The sequence below is a fragment of the Hibiscus syriacus genome, unplaced genomic scaffold (assembly GCF_006381635.1).
Source record: "Hibiscus syriacus cultivar Baekdansim isolate YM2019G1 unplaced genomic scaffold, ASM638163v2 tig00110226_pilon, whole genome shotgun sequence".
NCBI lineage: Eukaryota > Viridiplantae > Streptophyta > Magnoliopsida > Malvales > Malvaceae > Hibiscus > Hibiscus syriacus.
The window spans coordinates 355,579-364,641 of NW_024062637.1; the positions used below are offsets into that span (position 1 = coordinate 355,579).

Here is a 9,063-nt window from a genome sequence, read left to right on the forward strand (position 1 = left end):
CCCCATCTCATCCACTTGATTCGGACCCTCCGTTTTGGATAAGCGAGTGTGTCTCATTATGGTGGTAGATTATTGTACCAACAAATCATATTATTATTTATTTATATACGAATAAGATTAATGGTTTAAGTATTACATAAATCATATGAATATCTGTATACAGTCAAATTAATGATTTAAATACCATTCGATAAAATTCATACGAACAAAGGTGATGAGGGGGTCACATGAAATATGTATGAGATATTTGTTGTATATACAGTAGTGAAGCAAAATGTTAAGTGCAAGTTGAAGGGGGGAAATATGGAAAATGAAGAGAGGGCCATTTATATGGAAAAGCAGGCAGGCAGGTCGTCTCGGCGGAGCAAAGGGCATGTTATTTCACCTACCCGCACCACACTGATATGAGATCAAAGGCACTCGGATTCTGTACTATACGATACGGATACGGGATATCTTCAAGTCAGGGACGGAGCCATTCAGGCCCTTGGGGGTCAATTCTTTTTACCATTAAAAAATATAGGGATAATTACCTATTTAGACCTTTAAGTTTTGATTTATTTTGATTTTTCCCCCAACTCATTTTTTATTGTTAATTATACTTTGTCCCCTTGAATTAAAATCCTGACTCGGTCTCTGCTTCAAGCCAGTGTCAGATTTAACCATTTCAAACACCATATAGAAGATATGACAACAATAAAGGCGAAAATAGATCACATTTAAACGCTAGTAATACGAACATATGCCATTCATGTTTAGAATATATATATCTCCAGGTCCAATAAATGTTTTACGTAGTATCTCATGAATTGTGCTGAAGATATTTAATAGAAAAGTCACAACTGTGAAGCGAATGGCAGTTGTGGAATTTGCAGTCACAAGCACCCGTTCTCTGCCTTTGTACATGGTTTGCATTTCCACCCACTTGTCTATACTATTAAAATAATGGTCCCACACCTACTTATCTAATTATATTACATACTAATCTCAATCAAAAAAAAAGGGGGAAACTAATCGGCATCCAAAAATGGAAAATTATTTTTGTAATATTAATGCCAAAACTACATTATACATAAGTTATAGATTTACAGTGGTAAAATCTCAGTTACAGAAAATATGATAGAATGCTAAGTTACAACTCAATGAAGAATTCCCTAGACTCCAGTAAAATTATCAATCATACCTATAGCCTATATATATTATAAAATCTTATAAAGGCTGCACATTAGTTTCAAGGATCAATAGCAGAAGGCACATTGTAAAACGGAAAGCCTCTCATACAAGAGTTATCTCAATCTCGAATTCGCATTCCCATATTTATGGTCTAATTCTCTCCATCTCAAAAACCCGGAACGTCCTTCCGGATTCTTAAGCCTGTAAAAGTTAAATAGGAATCTGGTTCTGGCTTAATTTTGATAATCTGGAACCATGACTCCATTTTGGCTTCGCATTACTCTCTGCATAGAATGAACTATGCATCAAAGCCTATTACAATGGGTGACCGAGCAGACCGAGTCATCTATGTAAGACATATTTGTATGAAACCGGGATGGCCTCCAGAAAAGACTTGGGAGCCCTCAGATTCCAAAATGACGCCAGTAGTTGATTCTCAACAATTAACCTTCTCCTTAAACCATCTGCAATACTTTAATACATCCACTAGAATTTGCAGCAACAGCCATGCCTGATTTCCCTCTCCAGCAAACACTTGATACAAACTGTCCGTTGTCGTCATCAGTCTCTTTCCCAGAAATAGGATCAATGGACCCAAATTTATGCGACGTTATTGGCATAGCCATTGATTTATAGTAAGCATAGACCTAGACACAACATTTCAATAAGTTAATGGTTTGCAGTCAAAAGAAGCAGATGATAGTGCTTTTGCTGAGCTATTTTAAATCAATCATTCCCTGCCTTCAAAAATGAAAAAAAAAAATGAAGACCCAGCTTAAGTTAATACCTCATTTGTTTCTGAACCACAAGCTATATAACCATCAGCAACCGATAATCCAACAAAATTCTGGAGAAGCAGGTGAAAAGTCAAACCAATCCAAACGAACAAAAAGAATTTGCCAGTCGAGATATAATAAGAACTTCCAAAACTATTTTTTCAGAAAATAAATGCCAACCTTCTCATTCGTATGTCCGTGGAAGGATAAACTGCAAGCATTAGATGACAGGCCACCACTACTAGTTTTATTGAGGTCCCAAAGCTTTAATGTGTTGTCAGTGGAAGCAGTAACTACAGTTTCTGAGTCCAGGAATTTCACATAGCTCACAGCTTTATCATGACCACCAAGAACACACCAGGGGGTTCTGGGATTTCGAAGATCATAGCAATATGTTTTGTAATCCGCAGATCCAAAAGCCAGTAAATGAGTGGAGTGAGCAGAAAATTGAACGCAGCAGACATTTGCAATGTTCCTGATGGTGCCCAAGCAGTTTTTCTACACCCAGAAAGGAGGGGGATGGAAAGGTTAATTTCATAAACTTGGGCAACTTTAAGTGGTGCTTTCAAGGCACCTTGAATGATGGCAGATCATTATGTCAAGAAAAAAAAACAGTTTACATTCGTTTACCCACCTGCACAACATGCATAAACAGACAGGGACAGTTTCTTGTGATCTTTAACACTCCTCTTAAGACAAAATTTACTCCGATCAAATTCTATGGTATTTGCACACAAAAAATGAAGAACCATAACAACCCTTCCTATTAATGTCTTCAAATAATACACCGAGGTAAAAAAAAGGGGGGTTACTAATGATCAACAAGAGCAGTGAGTTGTGGACATTCTTGTACGAGTAATTTCTTTGATGTGTTAAAAGTAACTATGTACAATCAGGAGACCAACGTGCATCTAATGTCAGTGGGCTTGGCTTGGCTTAGCTTAGCTTAGCTTAGCCTGGGTTTGCAATCCAGCTTTGGCATTTATACTTGCTATACCTACTTGGATTAGTTTTCACAGAAAAATATGTACCTATTTCTGCTATGAAAGCCATAAGAGACAGAGGGACATACATCATTGATGCTCCATAGTTTCACGGAACAGTCATCGCTGCCACTAACTAATTTTGTTGGATACACCTGAGAAAAGTCAACAGACCAGGCTCTCTTTTCATGTTCAATGTAATTGAGATAGCTTGGCCAGTGCTTGCATCCCATAACTGGATCTCACCCAAGCAAATGGAATCGATGAGTGATGCATGAATTTCACAACTAATACTAAAAAGTAATTTTCACAGCAATAGCTTACAACATATAAGGAAATGACTAAGCTCTGCATAAAAAGTACATAAAGAAAAGGGATAGTTTATTCCAGGAGCGAAGAGCTTGGCATTTCAAATATACTGTGGCATAGAGCCAAGCATAAGATAAACTAAACCCACAACAATAGTTTAAAAAATAAGACCTGTAGATCAATAAATAAATTCATTAGCAGTATCCATGTATAGCATGTGGTTATAAAAGGGAACCTCCAAACCATCACGAACACCAAAACTTTGAACGTGATTATAGATGGTGTATGCATTCTCTTAAAGCCTATGATTCAAAATTATGTATAACAATGCTTCAGATTAAACCTACTATCAGAAGTTAAATAAACATGAGAGGGCAGCAATCAAGCTATTGTGAAGTAGTGTAGTTAGATACAGTACTACTCCAATTCCTTAGCTCCTAAACCCATAAGAACTTGAACAGCTTCATCCGTCAAGTGATAGATTCCAGTTTTTTTTTGTCCAACTATTTTTTGCTCAGGAACAACCACTTACCTACAGGGCTATAATCAGCAGCATAAGGAAAAGTGACTAATTTCAGAATAGCTAACAGGAAATATAAAAAGATCATCCAAATTTATTAGTTCAATCGAACTAAAGAGAATCAATGGAAATGTCATAAGAACTAATGGCAAGAGAAGTTTTGAGGTGCCAACAGGTAAGATACAAGCAGCTCCTGTCAAGTTGGTAATGAAAATACCATGCAATTGTACCAGAGATATGACAAAGTTTCCATATGCATTCAGCTCATCACATCCATACAAAAAAAAGGTGTTCCTTAAACTAGAGAATCTCCCCAGGCTGCGGAGATATACAAACCTTAACCAGACCATCATAATCAGTTGAAGCCAGATAGTTCTTGATATAGGTATTCCAGCAAACACAGCTAAGCTTTGATTTGTTTGACATCTCAATGACTGGATAATGAACATCAACAGAGCAATTAAAGAGTGAATTAAATTCAAATATCTTTATCTTCTTAGAGACTCCAGCAGCAGCAAAATAATCCTCATCACGATCAAAACTTAAAGAACAGATAACATTTGCTGAGTTGTTAAACTCTCCACTTCTCATTACCCCGCGGACTTCAAACTTGCTATATCGAGCATACTTACACAAACCATCAAAGAATGCTCCAAGGCTATCAGCAGGATTGGTTGTTTCTTCATTGTTTTGTGCCAAATGCAAATTGTCACGATTTTTCAGAATATCCTTATCTGGCCGTCTCATAGAATCAGTCTCATGAAAACGGACTCTTGATCTCATAGAAAAATAAGCAGCTTCAAGCTGATCAATATTTCTCATCGACCTCATTTCACTGTCACTTGAAACTGGGTATAAAATAGAATGCATCTCTGAATTTGGAGATTCTTTACTATGTTGCCTGCATTCCCTCGCATTAATGGAAGAATATGTCGAAGGTTTTCTAGAAAAGTGCCTTCTTTTCTCAACCTCTTCAATATCTGCTTCTAAGCAAGCAATATCTTCCATTAATTTTGAGGCATGCTTCTGCTTTTGCTCTTCTGATAAACAAAGGAAATGCAGTAGTAGCTCTGATTCAGTATCGTCTTGGTCAATGGATGAAGACAATTCTTCTGAAAATACTTCCTGGAGTCCACTAAGTACTTCAGATTGTAGCATATCCCTGATAAATATCAACAATCACAAATTATAATCCTCTATTGAATTATAAATGAACATCGGGGCCTCAACATTTACAAATCTGACCGCAAAGGAAGCAAGTTCATATTAACATATCATTGATCTTTAAGACTAAGGAATATAATAATAAAGCAGGAAATGGTTTCCTCAACATACCATTACCTGAAATTTAATTCCAAGCAGATTTCCAAGATGGACCCTTACATTGTGACCTTTAACTACTGCATTTTTGTTTTTATAGTTGTTAATTGTCTAATATTTTTTCTTTTCGCCAATAATAAGTGGAATATAATTCTCCAATCAGATAATCATCTGACTCACTGATGCTTTTAGCAAGACACCAAGGTTATTATAGAGAATAGAGATATTAGTTTACAAAATATATCGGTAATTATCATAGTAAAATTTTATCCCACACGCTAGCATTATTCCTTTTTCAGAGTCATCATATACACTATCATTTATAAGATTCAAGAGCTTGTCATTTAGCAACGATAAACAATCTGTAATACCTGATTGTTGGACGCAAAGATGGTTCTGGGTGAAGTAGCCTAAGACAAAATCCAGCTTCCTTGAGATTTTCTGACAGAAAAGTTGGAGGAAAAATCCTATTATGTAGATCTAACATTGCTGCAGCATGTGCTCTCTCAGATTCAAAATGACAAAGCAACTGAAAGAAACAATCAGATTGCTTTTCAGAAGGAACACATATTATCCAATCTCTTCATCCCATACCAAAATTAGATAAGGAAAAAAAATAAAAGAATTCAGCACAATTGGTTTCTGTACCTCAAAAAGCAGCACACCCAAACTGTATATATTTGATAAATTTGTGCAAACACCTTCATTAGATTCCTCTGGACTAGCATACCACTTCTCTTCCAACTGCTCATTCACAGAGATTGGCTGATGCTTAGCTGAAATAGAAGAATGAGAGCTCCCAGAATTGCTAAATTGTGTGTTTGGGCAATGTTCACTAGATTCAGTGCGAGAAAATTGGGTGCTTATGGTTTCAATTTTGAGTTTAGATCTAGAATGAAACAAAGGCCACCGAGTCAAGTTTCGGTTCTCATTTATCTTCTGCTTTTTAGAACAAAGACCAACTGAGGAACTCATTCCCTGTGTCATTGGCCTTCTCCTATTCATAATGTTTTCTGAAGGGAGGAAATCTGTATCTAATACAGAATCCAGAGGACCTTTCTGGGAACCTGAACCAATATATTTAACCTGATTGGCTTGCAACAACTTGAAGCAAGAAGGACGCAAATCATGCAAAATAGCACCTTGAGAATGAGAATAATCAACCAGGTCCACAATTTTTCTAAATATGTACAAGCGCTCAGCTTTGTTTGCTTTACGAGACTGAACTTTCAGCCATTCTCTCAAATTTATCCCGCCATGATCATGCTGACCAGCCCTCGACACTGTGTTCCCCTTGGAAGAAGTCACAACAGCTCTATTACCCAAGATTAGTGAAGTATTACAAGCCACCACAGGACTTCCAGCAGCCTTCACAGGAGGAATAGGCGCCAACATAGTTTGTCCAGTACATTTTGTGTTATTTTGATGTCTAAGCTCAACTTTAGAGGCATCATGAGACGGACCTCTACATAAAATACCCTTGCCTTTCAATGTAGTTTTAACGAAAAATTCAGAAAATCCTGATTTTGATAGAATCTTTGTCTTGATACCTCCACTAGATTGCCGACTGCCTGAAACTCATTATTTTCACCACTCGTCAATTGTTCTGTTGCTTCAGTCTGCCCATCACTCAAAGGTTTGTTGCCCAAAAATTCAGAAAAAGTTGCACAGCCTACTTCTGGTGGCATACTTGGCATCGCCTGACTGTTGTACTTATTGCCACATGAACCCCCACTTCCTGATCCACCTACCAACTGATAAAGATGTTGCCACTGGCCCTGCCTCATCTGCATTCTTTCTCTATTATTTGATGTACCAACGATTGGTATGTTAGAGCCACTATAATTTCTCAAAGTTAACTCTTCAACCATGTCATGGTCATCATTAAAAGTGCAAGGGCTAGTACACCCATGTTCCAACACATCTCCAATAACGTGGAATGAACTCTCAAGAGCATTAATCTCACCCGGTATCACCATTTCTTGGGATATCAACATGTTGCAGTTGTCAGTTTTCACCAATTGGTCAACCTCTTTGCCCCGAAGGTGAGCCCCTTCATCTGCATCCATTCGAGTTACTTCTTCAGCTATTTCTTCATCCATACTTTAGATGCAACTTCACCCGATGAAATATTCTTCAGTCACAGCATATCACTTCCTAGTGAGAACCCATTATAATCATGTTTGTAACTGTTATCATCTAAACAAAAATCAGAAGTTAGTACCAATAGCATATAAGAAGTGCAGAGTTTGAATGGCCAATAGGCAAATAAGAAGTACACAATTACACAATTACCTTCTCTTTTGTCGAAACTGCGAACCAAAACGTCTAAGCACGGCTAAAAACACAGGCAAGAGCGTAAGCGAGTAATCCAGTTCGTGAATTTCGAAACCTAATGTAACACAAAACCGCCCATAACTTCCAATAAAGCAAAGCTACCACCAATTTTTTCCCTTCTAATTAATGGTTCGGACCAATATCCCAATTTCTTAAAACCAATAACGTTTCTCTAGAATGCAGAAAATCAAATTAAAATTTCAAAATCTATTATTTGGTTATTCTCAACCAGTTTCAAAAATCCACCCACCCAAAACAACATTAAGGATTATTTCATCACTTATTTTTTTCTTTTCATAGTCTATATTATTTTTCTCCTCCACCTTTTTTTTGGGCCAACCAAAACGGAACTAACGAAAAGAAAGAGAGAGAGAAGAAGAACATACCGCATCTATTCCTGGAACTGAAAACTAGAAGAACTTAACCGCCCAAGTGCAGAGCTCACAATCCGTGGAGTACAAAAGGAGAAAGGCTAAAACTGGAAACCAAAAGAAATAAGAATCGTGAAACCCTATAAATTTTAGAACCCTTGAAGAAATGGAGGTGAAGCACTAAAGGTGAACAGATAAGGGAATTTTGCCTGAATTTTGGAAAATTAATAATATCTTCGGTTAGAGAAGCAAATTTTAAAAGTAACTGGAATCTGGCCCCGCCACGTCGGTGATTGACGGTTTTATCCATTTTAAATATATTTATTAAAATGTTTAATACAAACCCAGCCCAAGATTTTATAAAATTTTAAATATAATCCCATTCGTAGATATGAATAATTTTTTTCCTTCAAAGGTATGAACTATGAACTGGTCTAAATATAATCGATTTATTAATTTTTAATATGTATTTAATTTAAAATATTATAAATATTAATATAAAATTACATTTTTTATTAATTCAACTAAGAAGAAATCAGAGAATAGGTTAAATTTACTAATGAGTATCGTTACTTATGCCTTTCAAGTGTCTAAATCATAAAGTAATCCTCGACTTTGTAAGAATTACTCATTTACCTCTCATAAATGAATTATTTTATATGTTGGTCTTCCCCTGTCGAATTCAGCCTTCATTGCCTGCCTGAATATTCGAGTTACAATAAATAAGGGTATTTAATTTGTTTTGGATAGTTGTGTAATATTATAGTAAAACTAAACTCGTACAACAAATGTAACCCCACAATTATAAACAACCAAACCTACCACTAAACTAAAAACCTCAGTTTTATCCATTGATCGTTAATTAATTAACGTTTTTTTCAACATAGGATATTGTGACTAAAAATTAAAATTTTAAAGATTAAAATGCTCAAAACAAAAGAGTAGGGACTAAAAACATTAATTGTACAAATGTTTAGAAGTAATTTTGTTTTTATGCCAAAAGAAAATTAAAGATGACATTCATTTATCTACAAGATCTCAAAAACCAAACACAATGACGTTGAATCCTTTTTCATGTTCTTTGAACAGGGGATTGGTCTGCCCTGATCTGGTGATTTTGGATTTATGGTTTGTAGGCTTTCGTCCCCAATTTTGCTACTCGATTGATTGGATGTTCTCTCCTAGCTTGGTGAGATTGTTTCTCTATTTACCAGCTGTGAATTCTATCGATTGTTGATCCGTGCTTGAGATTTGGTTTCTTTTGAAATTAGTTT

The 9,063-nt window shown here is 36.1% G+C and overlaps 1 pseudogene; it reads right to left on the reverse strand.

Moving 5' to 3' along the window:
- Positions 1–1,164: 1,164 nt before the first annotated feature.
- Positions 1,165–8,004, reverse strand: LOC120114472 (annotated as a pseudogene).
- Positions 8,005–9,063: the final 1,059 nt, after the last annotated feature.